Source organism: Pyxicephalus adspersus, chromosome 2 (assembly GCF_032062135.1).
Source record: "Pyxicephalus adspersus chromosome 2, UCB_Pads_2.0, whole genome shotgun sequence".
In the NCBI taxonomy this organism is placed as follows: domain Eukaryota; kingdom Metazoa; phylum Chordata; class Amphibia; order Anura; family Pyxicephalidae; genus Pyxicephalus; species Pyxicephalus adspersus.
In genome coordinates this window covers 146,909,020-146,923,120 of record NC_092859.1, presented here as the reverse complement: position 1 = coordinate 146,923,120, position 14,101 = coordinate 146,909,020, and the positions used below count along the sequence as shown (strand labels likewise).

General features: G+C 39.1%; 1 protein-coding gene across 1 annotated transcript in view; it reads left to right on the top strand.

The window, feature by feature from the left end:
• The first annotated feature begins 7,292 nt into the window (after window positions 1-7,292).
• The window catches only part of MFGE8 (milk fat globule EGF and factor V/VIII domain containing), a 35,105-nt gene continuing 28,296 nt past the window's right edge, over window positions 7,293-14,101 (top strand). The window contains exons 1-2 of the mRNA XM_072402714.1: window positions 7,293-7,410; window positions 10,003-10,134. The gene's annotated coding sequence lies outside the window, so the exon portion shown is untranslated. The remainder of the gene's footprint in view (window positions 7,411-10,002; window positions 10,135-14,101) is intronic.

The window sequence follows — 14,101 nt, the reverse complement described above, 5'->3', positions numbered from 1 at the left end:
GGAAGAGGAGAGGACCCTGCCCAAAAGAGTTTACAATCTAAAGCTGCATACAGATGTGCAATATTTGTCGTTGGAAAGGATCTTTCATAAAGCATGAATGAGCGCTGTACATACAGCACCGTTCTGCTCTATGGAGCGGGGAGGGGGAGAACCATGGAGCGACACCCTGCTGCGTGCGCCCCCCCTTCGCTTCCATTATGATAGCTCATGGTCCATTATCCTTGGATCCGTCAGGACGGTCGTTTGGACGATGGGTGCTGTACACACGCCATATTCTCGCCCGATATCGGCCCTTAGCCATTTATCGGACGAGAACCATTGGATGTGTGTACGTAGCCTAAGAGGTGGGGGGAAGTATCACACAATGGGAGATCTTCTACCTATTTGTAGGAGCAATAATATAATGCTATCTGGGAACAGATAGTGCAAGACTTAGGACAGGTCGGGGAATTTATAAAAAATAATGTGAGTGTTAAGCTGCGTACACACATGCAATTCTTGTCGTTGGAAAGGATCTTTCACGATCCTTTCCAACGACAAAGGACTACACGATGCATGAACGAGTGCTGTACATACAGCACCGTTCTGCTTTATGGAGACGGACGGATCCACGGACCATGAACGACCTGGGCTGTACACACACCAGATTCTCGCCCGATATCTGGCCGATGCCGATTATCGGGCGAGAAAAATTTGACGTGTGTACGCAGCTTTAGTTATTGAAAAACCAGCTAACATTTAACAGCATTGTAATGTTTCTAACATTCCATTATTGAGTGTCATGCCCATCCGTACATCAGTACATAGAAAAGTGTCACCAATTCCTTTATTTTTTTCACCTTAAGGTAATATTCCTGGGGGTCCTCACACCACCTGTTGCATTTTTCTTAGTATTAAAACAATTGAAATGGGGAAAATTATACCTTTTGTGCTAGAGTATCTTCCCACAAAATTTGATATACTGCAGATTACCTGGGTTCTTTCTTGAGGGAATTGGCCTGATTTATTAAAGCTCTCCAAGGCTTTGGAGACCTTGTCTAGTAGTGCATTTCTTTAAAGCTAATGAAATGGAAAAGTATATAATATTTTATGAAGCACTTTTTTTTACTTCATGGAGCTCAGTTAGACAGAAAAGCCACAATTACAACATTACTTTCTCTGTTAGAATTAAGCAGACATTATAGCAAAGTGATAGTGTTGTAGTGTTGTCTGCTGATAGCTCAGACCTCAGCAAGTTATGGTTACCAGTTTGCACTTCATCAGAATCTTTACTCTTACTGAGCAGGGCTTCTGGTTGTAGTGGAACTTGTTTTTGTAAATGTTCTGGACAAGCCCGAGCACTGCTACAGTAAACTGGAACTACCTCATGTTACTTACCTGTCCACGTTCCCTCGCATTAGTTCCTCTTTGCCATCTAGGAACACAGTCTGTTTGAAAACATTGATTTTAACCTTTCTTTCCACATTGGTCCATAGAAAAAGGAATCATTTTAGGTAATAGCAAACAAAGGTAGGTAATTAAAACAAAGGTAATTAAAATAGAGTTTTACATATAATTTCACTGCTGCTGCCTCAGGAATTTGAGGATTGTGAAATAAGAAAAGGAGTAATAGACAACACAAAGAAGCCTTTTGCATGGGTACTTCTAGGCTACGTACACATGTCTGATGATTCTCGTCAGATAATGGCACCAGGGCTGATATTAGACGAGACTCTGGCATGAGTACAGGGCTGTCCATCCTGGCACATTCACTAACGATTATAGTGAAAGTCAAGGGGAGAGTGCGCAGTGGTGCCGCTTCGTCGTTCTTTCCCTCCCCTCTGCTATAGAGCAGTATGGTACTGTATGTACAGCACTTGCTCATGCATCATAGAGTCTTATGTCGTTGGAAAGGATTGTGAAAAATCCTTTCCAACTACAAATATTGCACGTGTGTATGCAGCATTAGGTAGCAAGCAAAATAACCTAAGTTACTTTAAAAGTACACAAAACCTGTCTGGAGTTAAGTTTTAAGAGAACACAAAGCCTACTGCAACTAGCCAACAATTTTCATGGCTTAAATGTGCAGAAACATAATGCTGGTGTGCATGGAATATTTATTGTTTACTTGTATACATGAAATACTTAATGTTTAGTCCTAATGAGGTAGGAGGGAATAAAATACAGAACAGTAGAAATGTATAAAAGCAGAAAAAGAACATTATTATAGTTAAGTGATGAAGTCTGTACAACAGGTATGGGTAGAAAACGTGAAAAGGGGGAACGTGGGCTTTGGTAGCTTAATTAACGTAATCCTGAGTACATCTTGTTAACTCAGTTATTTATAATCCGATTTCTATTGAAAGCTGTGAATTTGGGCCAATAATAGAAGGAAACATTGCTGGCAATTGAATTATCTATTCACAATTGTATTTTATTAATCATAGGCACCCAATCTGTGCTTGCTTACAAGGAACCAAAAATTTCCAACAGACCTTGTCTATCTAGCTGATGATGTTCCTTAAAGCGTTCCCAGAGTTTATATCAGTATCTTTGCTTCCAGTTTTACTGATAAGGTATTTTTGCAGATATAATTAATTTGGGTTAATAGGGGATTACCTGTATTTCCTAGCTGTGGAACCAAAACTAAGGCACATGTGCATAATTGTTGTTGGAAAGGATCTTTCACAATCCTTTCCAACGACTAATGACTGCACAATGCATGAACGAGTGCTGTAGATACAGCTCCGTTTTGCTCTATGGAGAGGGGAGGGGAAGAACGGCAGAGCGGCACCCCACTGCGCTCTCTCCCTTCACTTGTATTACAATCGTTCATCGTCCATCGTCCATGGACGACGATCCCTGTACACACGCCAAATTCTCCTTAGATATCGTCCCTGAGCCGATTATCGGATGGGAACAATTGCACGTGTTTACCTAGCCTAAGGCTAGATACACACGTAAGACTTTTGTCTTTTGTGAAAAATCCTTTCCAAAGACAAAAGACTGAAAGATGCATGAACGAGAGCTGTACATAGATACGCTCTTTCCTCTTCACTTTGCAGTTCGTCCTTTGTTCGCTGTACACACGCCAGATTCTCGTCCAATATCAGCTCTGAGGTGATTGTCGGAGAAGAATCATCTTACATAGTAAGTCAGGTTGAAAAAAGACATAAGTCCATCAAGTTCAACCACTAGGGAAATAAATCCCAGATATAAAACCCTATGGACATAGTTGATCCGAAAGAAGGCAAAAAAAAAAACCCTGCTACAATTTGAAAACAATTCCTTCTTATTCCATGAGGCAGTCAGATGTTTCCTGGATCAACAGTCTGTTATCTTTACTTTAAAGCTTTAATCCCCAGGTATATTCTGTGCTTCTAGAAATCATCCAGTTTTATCTTAAAGCAATCTATAGTAGTTGCTGAAACTACTTCCTGAGGGAGCCGATTCCACATTTTCACAGACCTTACCGTGAAGAATCCTTCCTTATCCGGAGCTTAAACTTCTTTTCCTCCAGACGCAAAGAGCGCCCTTTCTCCAATTCCACAACGTCCTTTTTGTGAATTGCTGCCCAAATTTGGACTGCATATTCCAGATGTGGTCTAACCAATGCTTCGGAATTCAAACCTTGGGCCCCTAGTTCTGCAAAGGCAAGAGTGCTATCCACTGAGCCAACCCTCCAAAGAACTAATTTGCATTTACTTTCTATTATCGATAATGCATTGTAGTATTGTCCATTCACAATTGATATAACTGTCATGAGTGATTGATTTTTGTTTTTGAAACACCCCCTAACTGGAATACTTAAATGTTTGTAACTGTGTGTGGATGTTATATTTGGAAGTGGTGAATCATGTATGGATGTGAATTCTGTGTAGTTAGTTCCTAAAATAGGTTTGTATTTTATAGATTGCCCAGTAACCTAAACCAAATGTGTATTTGCGGTTCCAGGAGACTCGTGAGTCATAGGGAACAACATTTCCCCACATTCCCACAACATTCTCCTTTCATGCTTGCTTGAATATAGAAGTACTATTCAACATGTTGCTGAACTAAAATTGGTGACGGCAGCAGAAAAATTGCTTCGTTGTATAACTAGCAACCAGAACATCAACACTGCGGCTTGGCTTCTATTCTGCGATGATCATCTTTAGGATGAATCATGTGTTGTGCTAAAACTGGTGAGGAATTGTGTCCTAGATACTAAAACTTTGTCAAATTTTATTGGATAAAGGGCTTGATTTGCTTCATCATCTACCTTTATGTGGACTGTAAATAATCTATATAGGCCCACCTGAAAGCAGTACAAATCTGTTTACACTTCCTATTCCCCATCCTGTTACTGGCACCTCCAACTTTTTCCTTCTTCTCTTCCTTGTTTGGCCATCTAGATTGGCCAGACCTGGAAGACAAAACTTTCACACAGTAGTTCATTCAGTCCTGTAAGCCCCAGGAAAAGCTGAAATGCACCCGGATATCCCAGCAATTAACGCTGACCAAAACGCTGTCCAAATTGGTGTCCAACTTCTAAGAGTTGGATCTGAACTTCCAGGGCCACACGCAGCTGACAGACTGTATCCCGGGGTTCCTTAATAAGGGAAACTTGGAAGGAGACAACATACGTCAGATTTCTGTCGTTGGAAAGGATCTTTCGCAATCTAAAAGATGCATGAACAAGCGTTGTACATACAGAGCGACTCTGCTCTATAGGGAGGGGGGAGAACGAACGAGCACCACCTCGCTGCGCTCTCTACCTTTCACTTGTATTGCAGTTGTTCATGGATCCTCCAGGACGGATCGACGTTGGTTGAGCGCTGTACACATGTCAGATTCTTGCCCCATACAAGCCCTGAAGCCATAATTGTATGAGAATCATCTGACGTTTACGTAGCCTGTGAGATCTGTCAAAGCAAACGGAACGTCACCAGGAAAATTTAATTGATGAAGCCTCCATTGACCCTGAACCTGCAGTTCTTTTTGATATCTGAACTTCCTTATTCACTTCCTTTTTTTTTGATTATTGGCCATCTTGATCTTAGCGAATCCCCTACTAATAAAAGTGGGTGTTGGGTAATTTTCCTTTCCACAATTACTCTTTACTCTTCTACTCTTACATCTGCATTTTCTACATTATACAAAATGAAGACTACCCATGTTAATGTTTTATTTTCATGAAGAGGCTGTTTTACCTGATCTGTACTGATCTCTACCTGACCTTTTAGAACATGATCTACTTATTACTCCAGCCTATTATTAAAAGGCTATTCCAATGGGATTTTGTTTTGCTTATTGCTGGCTTTAGAAAATACATTTTAGCCTTTTATCTTTTAACTGTGGTTCTATTGGTTGATTGTCCACTAGGACTTTTTTTGATTTGTCCAGCTGCTGTGCCCATTATTGTACCAGCTGATGGCACCCAGCTGGGTCTCCACTGGTGGAATTCCAATCATGAACTATAAACGTGTGGAATCCAGTACTAAGGCTTAGTATACACGCAATATTTATTGTTAGAAAACGAACGAATAACGACCGATCAGCGATTATTCGTGATTATTTTGAACCATCGTATAGTGCACGATTCTGTACATGCTGTAACGATACGATTATTCAAATATAATCCACCAATAATGCACACACACTAGATACGATTGTTTGAACGATGTAGGAAGTGACGTGTACAGGAGAAAGTGTACCGCAGAACAATTCACGATCACTGCATGTCCGTACACAATAGATAGCGAATGATCATCGTCCAATCAGATCCACCGGGACGGTTGTTCGTTTTCAGCAACATTCCTCGTCGTTGGCCAGACATTGTTCACTTTTTTTGGTAACGATTTTCGGACGATCGGTCGTTAATCGTTTGTTTCCAACGATAATTATTGCGCGTGTGTACGTAGCCTAAGTCAGTAACCTTTTTGTTAAAGTCCTGTGGGAGGGGGTTTAGACAGGGCTATAATAATTATAATAGAAAAAAGCATGTTCAGTGGTATATTATATTATAGAAAGCCAATCCCATTCATGTCAATACAAAAAAGGGATTTAGTAATGAGAACAAATCATCTTTCAGATTGGGATAATTAGTGGGCACATTTCAATAACAATGAATAACAATATAAAAATATTGTTAAAAGACAGAACAATTCTATTTCATATATTTAAAAGGAAGGTCCACGCTTTTTACTAATTGGTATTTCTATACAGTAAATAAATATTGCACATTGTACCCAAATTCGAGCAATCCAAGCAGAATGATTTAACCATACAAGAACAAGATAGAGTATAAGCAAACGTGAATATGTCGCAGATCATTATAATATAACTAGTGTCAGCTGCTGCCACCAACAAGACATTCTAGTAGTAGATTTTGCTAAAATTATTGGCACAAAAGGGTGTCATTGTTTTTAAATATTTTGTAACAGCGATGATGTTTAGGTACTGTGCAAAATTCTCAAAATTGTCTAACGAATAAAGGAACAGTTTATTTGACTCGCTGGTACTTTGTGTAAGCTCTTCACTGAGAACTTTTTTTATTCATATCAGTCAGTGTCCTATAAGAGATTTTAGTTTAGTGTTGCCACCATGGTCCTATAAATTGGCTGATGCCGATATTACATTATTAGCATTAGAGTAAATTTTTGTCACATTAAGGCATTACTGTGCTAATGAATTGGAATTGCAAGGCCTCTCCTTACTGTGCAATGTCTTGTAGTCATGTTGTAAAAAAAACAATGTAAACTAATCAAAAAACTAAAAAAGTGTATAAAAGGGTGCAGGCTCATATGAGGAAAATAGGTTTATATCTGCTTCATGATCAAAAGTGCTGTATATGTTTCTCAATGGGCTCTATTTGTAAAACAGGGAATCAAATATTCCCTTGTGAGAATCTTCTAGTTTGAAGGGGTTTAATGGCAGTACTTGATTCCCACCAGAAGGTTCGAGGGAATTTCAGATTCCCAGTTTTATAAATGGAGCCCAAAGTGTTTTGATGCATGTTTTTTTTTGTATTGCTCGATTGCAATTCATCTTCATGGGCTTTTTGCAGCAACTTCACTGGAAATCCAAGGTGATTATGGTAAAATGGACCAACAACTGCATATCTGTGTAGTCTTTTTTTTTTTTGCAGGTAGCAAAAAGTATGCAAATGTTTTAAATATCTGCATCAAAGTGCACATGGTGGGAACAAGCCCATTTTTTGTATTTGCAGGCAGTGAAACAATCAGCACAATGATTTCTTTAAGCATATTACACTCATTTTATGCTTGTGATGCCTAAAACCTTTTCTTTTCCTTTTTTTCCACAAAGGTGATTCCTGTGAAATAAACATCTGTCATAATGGAGGAACCTGTTTCACTGGAGTGAATAAGGAGCCCTTCTGTATCTGTACTGATGGATTTACTGGTACATACTGCAATGTGACTGAGAAAGGTAAGCATGCAAAGAACTCAAAGAAGATGTTGAGTACGATAACTAAACAACATACTTGGGATGGTGGTGATTTCTGTAGTCAAAAACTTGTTGTTTTTTTCTGTATATTAGTCATTTCAATGACGTGAGTATAGCCGGGATCACCTTTTCCAGAAATCAACTTATGACCTACAGAACTGTCACAACTTCAGAATTCTCCATGCTGACTCCACTGTGTACTATAACTCATCGCTGCTAACACATCAGCAAGTCTATTACACATTAAATAAGATATTTATGTTTTTTGGTAATTATTTGATGAACAATAAAGAAAACTCAGGAGAAAATGTAGGCACCAACATAAAAAGGCTACGTACAGACCACAGATGATTCTAGTTCAATAATTGCCTCAGGGCTGATATTGGACGAGAATCTGGCGTGTGTACAGCACTCGTTGTTCGTAGTTCATGGATCTGTCATGGCGGATCCATAAATGATGAACGATTGTAATACAAGTGAAGGGGAGAGAGCGTAGTAGGGTGCCGCTCTGTCGTTCTTCCCTCTCCATAGAGCAGCACTGAGCTGTATGTACAATGCTTGTTCATGCAACTATTGGACGTGTGTACCAAACCTAAAAGTAATTACAGTGAACTATTTATTGTCTTCCACAGTGAAATACTTGCTCTTACATTTTTACTATTCTATTAAATTTTTTTAAACCCTCAACATAAAAATGTACAGCTCTGCGTAATATGTTGGAGCTATATAAATCCTGTTTATCAATATTAATATTATTAACATATCACACATCACTCTACAATAAACAGAGGCTGCAGAAGACAATTGTGTATTTGTAAAAAATACAAATAATGGCACAAAGTTTACAATACTCTGTTTATGCTTTGTACTGAATTGGCCACCTGTGTTTTATCTGGAACCTTGTTCAAAATGTAACACACAAAAACTCTTGGAGTTCCTTGGAGTAAATATTTATCTTACAAAGATTTAAATATTCCATAGATCTGTATAAGGAATCATTAAAGCCCAACTAAAGCCAAAATTAAACAAGGTTAATTGTCAAAGCAATCAGGTTGATTGCTGTAAATAGTTGTACCTATAATTAGTGTGCAAACTCATTTGGCCTATAAAACTCTCCCTATCCACCACTTTGCTTCTTTACATTGTTTGTTATGACTTTTCCTTGTTTTCTTTTGCAGTATTCTCACTAATATACAATGCAGTAATGAGTTCCCCCAGCACATATGTGTGAATGGGGCCCTAATGCACTTTCTGTGCTAGCATGACAATAGACAATCACCCTTCTACATCTAGACAACAGAAACAAGATAGGATCACAGGACTCCACCCTTCTCCTATTGTCCGTGTCATAGAAGAAAGAGGTTCTGTAGACCTCTGAGAATGTAACCTCTGTACAGGCAGATAGTGCTGTTATTATCTGATTCTGGGTACAATAACGGTTTTTTTTTTCTTTTGTTTTGTTTTTTTTGCACTTCTCAAACTGATACTATGTTTTATTAATGAAATAGTAAACTTCACTGAACCAAAAACACCAAATTAGAGACGTTTACTTTAAGGGTTTAGATATGCTTTGAACATAAGATTTATTTTATTTTATGGGTTGCCTGTCCAATCCATGAATATTGTTTAGTACTTGTTTGTTTGGGATTAGTTCAGTAATGGAATCCTACAAAAAGATCATAGCTAATACAAGCTCTCAGGACACAAAGGCCATTCTTCAGGCAGCAGCAAACACCAGTCACAAGGTTGTCATTAGTCCAACTCATCTGTCGCTTTACTAGTTGTAATTTATTTTAAAAAATGGAACCAATTTTGTTATGTAAATGAAGCATGCAGGGAATGTAGAAAAAGCCTCTGCTTTTTAACATTTTAAAGACTTTTACATTTTTAAGAGTTGGGGTGTCTGGTAAGTCTTGTGTGTGTACCACTAACTACCCCCTACTTCTTGTATGGTGACTGTAAAGACAATACCATATACATTGACAAGTCATTGACATCAACTTGAGTGAAGCCAGAAGGAGGATCAGCAGGTGCACCAAGCAGCTAGCATTTTTCAGTTAAAAGTGTTTGCTTTTCCTTACCTCTTTCAGTTTAAATGTCTCTTATATTGCTGCCTAGCAGAGATCTCTCTACATGTAATGCAACTAATGAACTGAACAGACACAAATACTACCACTGCCTTAGCTACCCTGTTATCCCCAAAGTCTGAAGATGGGCTAAATTTGCTGCCAGGTTTATATTGCTGTTTGTGTCCCTATTGGTGGGACTTCACTCACTTCCGGTCCCAATGACATGTATCACTTTTGTTTCCTCTCTTGTGTACCTGGAATTTAGTCCTAGAATATTGGAAACATGATGGATATGCAACAGTTTTTATTTTCAGCAACACTTTAGCCAGTCTTTGATGCGGACTAACCTACATCTACAAATCTTTCAGTACAATTCTCCCTTTCTTTAATAGTAGGAAATCAGCAATTAAGTATTAGAATGACTCTGTTTTATTGACTGAGCTGCTTACTTGTTATTTATTGTCTTGTTTTTTTCAGCTTAGCTCATTATTCTTTACATTGACAGGTCCTTGTCAACCCAACCCGTGCCACAATGATGGAGAGTGTCAAGTACTGTCCTTCACTCGGAGGGGCGATACCTTTGCACAGTATACCTGCAAGTGTCTTCCTGGATATTATGGAGAGCACTGTGAAAACAGTAAGATTGAATAAAATATATTTATTGCTACATCCCGGCCCACACATGGTCTATATTGCTAGAGTTATTATTTATGAGATAATTTAACTGGCCAAGCAAAGTGGAATTTGACAAACACTGAGGTTGAATAGCTGATAATAAATAGTTAAAAAATTAGAGACAACACTGAGCACTGTCTGAAGTTACCTGTAGTCTGGCAATTGCTTACCCTCTGCATGTTGTACATGGCTGCTATAATAAGTAAGATTAGAGCACAGGCTACCTTCATCAGAAAACCTATATTTTAATGTTATTCTTTGGTGGATTACAAATCATTACAAAATATGTCACTAACTGTCCATCAGAGGATTAGGTGTCCCTTCCTTATTCATAGTCTTATATTCCTAACATAGTCTAAAGAAGATTAAGTCAGTTTACTACTTTTTTGTATAGGGGGAAAACCATGCAAACACAAGGAGAACATATAGCCTTCATGTAGGTCGTGTCCTGACCTAGATTTAAACCTAGGATGTAAATGCACTATGCTGTGTGCATGGTGGCCAGCACCATCTTAATTTTGCACATCTTAGTTTCTTGCCTATAGGTTTGACAAATACTTGCCAGCAATGGCAAATTATTATTATTATTATTATTACACAGTATTAATATAGCGCCAACATATTACCCAGCGCTGTATAAAATCCTTAGTCATGTCACTAGCTCTTCCTCAAAGGGGCTCACATTCTAATGTCCCAATCATAGACATATGTCATTACCACAGTCTAAGGTCAATGTCTGGGGGGAAGCCAATTAACCTGTTTGACTCTTTTTGGCATGTGGGAGGAAACTGGAGTACCCGGAGGAAATCCACACAAGCACGGAGAGAACCTGCAAACTCCATACAGATAGTGTCCTGGCCGAGATTTGAACCTGGGACCTAGCGCTGTAAAAGGCCAGAGTGCTGACCACTGAGACACCAAACTGCCCATTAGGAGATAGAATTCTGTTTTAAGATGTTTTAAATTATTCTGCAATAACTGAAATACAAAATGGTTAATGCACCGTTAGACACCAGACTGGGGATGTTGTAGGTTAAAGCTCAAGATGCCCCAGAAACTGATGCTTCAATATCTCCACTTTCCAAAAGTTCATGATGGAGGTGTCAATCCCTCACAGTTCCCAATTTTGTGCTATGGACAATCCATTGGGGAAATGTAAAACCATAACTTGACTTTGTAAAGGCAAAACTAGGATTTGTGCTCGCAGTAGCTGATGAGATAAAAAAATGCTGAAAATGCAACTTAGCAGTAACTTAAATACTGTATATGTTTGCTGGAAGTAAATCCTGTAAAGGCTTGTACACAATCGGAGCAGAATGTATTCACCTTACGCTTCACTGACCTTAGTGGCTTAGATCTTTTAACTGTATCATAGGGGGAGATGTTTTTTAAATGAGCCCCTCCGCAGGTTTAAACATAGCCAGATGCCGGAGCCTTCATTTACTTTACAGTGACATTATGCAGTGCCAGCATGTCAGGGAACCCCTGTGTGTTAAACTATTACTTTTTCTTCCATGGGAGTTGGTTAGGGTATGAAACACTGTGTATATCCAACTTTAAATCCTACAGTTACAAGAGTAAAGTTACTTTCGGATTATGGTTTTAAAAAAAATAAATGTTATTAAAATGTTTTTATAAAGCGCCAACATATTACACAACGCTGTACAATAACCCCCCTAGCGGTCTGATTCTGTCTAGAAAGTGATACAATTTTGTTGCTTGGAAATTTATTTTACATTGTAGGCTGAGATCGTCACTCCACTCGCTGGGAGAAGACAGAAGAGGACAGACGTGTCAAGAGGAGCTGCGGGGACCGGGTAAATATATTCTTTCAATTGTAATCCGATTGTCATACAATGTATGACAATCTGATTGCAATATAATGTTTGTTTACCCACCTGAGAAAAGTTCGGGTTTACCACTTTTTGCAAGTGTTCTTACCCCGAACCAAGGTCGGGTTGACCGGCCAGGTGGTTAAAACTATCCAAGGCTGGGGAAGAGACACTTTCATCAGGGAAGCTGGGTAATCCAGCAAAACTGGAAAAGATTTCTTCAAAGTCATTTGCTAGTAAATGTTTTGAATTCTGGATCAGATCCATTCCAGAGAATGTGTGAAGGAATTTCTGATTCTCTGTTTTAGAAATAAAACTCCATAAGGTGTATTCATAATTTTGGGTTAGCGATTTAAAGTGTTGAATTGAGGGTGAAAGTTGAAGCCTGGAAACTAGAATTTTTTCTGTGTGGCCTCACTAGAAACATTTTCTGTGTGGCCTCACAGGTCTGAGAATGTTTTTTTGCATCAATCCGGTCCTGCGTCGTCCTAGAATTCCTTTTCGTCCCGACGCGGAGGAAGTGCCTTGTATCACCATCTTCAGTCTTCTCTTCCGTCTTCTTGCTACGTCACCTGATCTCGCACTATGCAGGTGTGAGATCAGGTGATGTAGCCCGCTGTAAAGGGGAAACAAAAGAAAGACGATCTCACTGCGCATGCGTGAGATCAGCTTCTCTTTACCTTTTGTGGAAAAAATGCCCCAAACTCGAGCATGCGCAGAAGGAGCGTAGAGCCTCCCAGCGGGATACAAACGTCACGCATCCCCGGAGGCTCTGCGCTCCCATTTAGTCTTGATCACCACAGCGGTCAAAAAAAAAAAAAATATGCTTTTAAAAAAAAATACCATTTTTCCTTTACATATAAGGGTTGTCTACCCTTTTATGTAAAGTGAAAATGTTGATTTTTAGATCCGTTTTAAGGTTAGCGGTTTGTGAAGCTGTGGTCCCAGCAGCTGATCAAAGACTGGCTCCTTGCACTTATACTAATAATTCTCGCATTATTTCCAAGTGTCATTGGACATATCACATGTCAAGAGTACAAGTCGGAAGCTTGGGATGCTGAGGTTAGGTTTCACGTTACCCTTGTGTGACAGGCCTCATAAGCCTTTCGGAAAGAATGTGCAGTCTCTACAAACATAAACCCTTTGAGGCTTTTTCCTGTGGCTGGTAATGACGTGAAATGAGTAGAGCATGCCAAGGGCCACCAGAGGACATTCCGATAGTACAAAACGTATGACTTGGGAAATCCGCCTGAGATTAGAGTACATAGTCCCCGGAAAAACAAGCTGTTGTACTGGAGAACTTCAAGTTAATTCCTGAAATACTTTGTATTCATTGTTCAGTGGTGGCTAAATCATTACTACAGGCATAACTTAGTGGTGGGGTTTTTTTTTTCTTTCGGATTTCTTTCACACAATCATCCCTAGATGTAGAAGGTTTAAGATTCTTTTGGTTTTTAAAACAAAATCTGTATTGTGGGCACTCCCAAAACACTCTATATTATTTTCATAAATATAAAAATATTTTCAGAATATTTATTATGACAGGAATGCATCTGACTGCCTTTCATTTAGCCTTCTAGTGCGCCTGCCTGCAACCTGACTTTCTATATCCTCATCTGGCCTGGCAATTCACCTGGCTGCTTTTTAGGCCTTATCTGGCCTACTCAGGCACCTTACTTACCTTGGAGAAAAAACTAGGATGCATGATGCCAAATACTCCTTACTACCACTAATGTCAAAGGCCCAATCCCTCCATGAAAACAATGACCACTTACCCTTCTCTTGACACATACTTCAGTCTTTTCATGCACTCATATAAAAATGCTTCAGAATCTCCATCCACACTTTCACTTTTCACCAGTGTTCAAATATGAGGCATCGGCAGTATCCCACAGCTCTTGATGATAATAAATTAGGTTAACCAGCTTCACAAGGCCTGGTTTATTTAAAGCTCTCCAAGGCTGGTGAGGATACACTTTTATCAGTGAAGCTGGGTGATCCAGCAAACCTGGAATAGATTTCTAAATTTTCTAAATGTTTTGAATCCTGGACCAGATCCATTTCAGGTTTGCTGGATCACTCAGCTTCACTTATGAA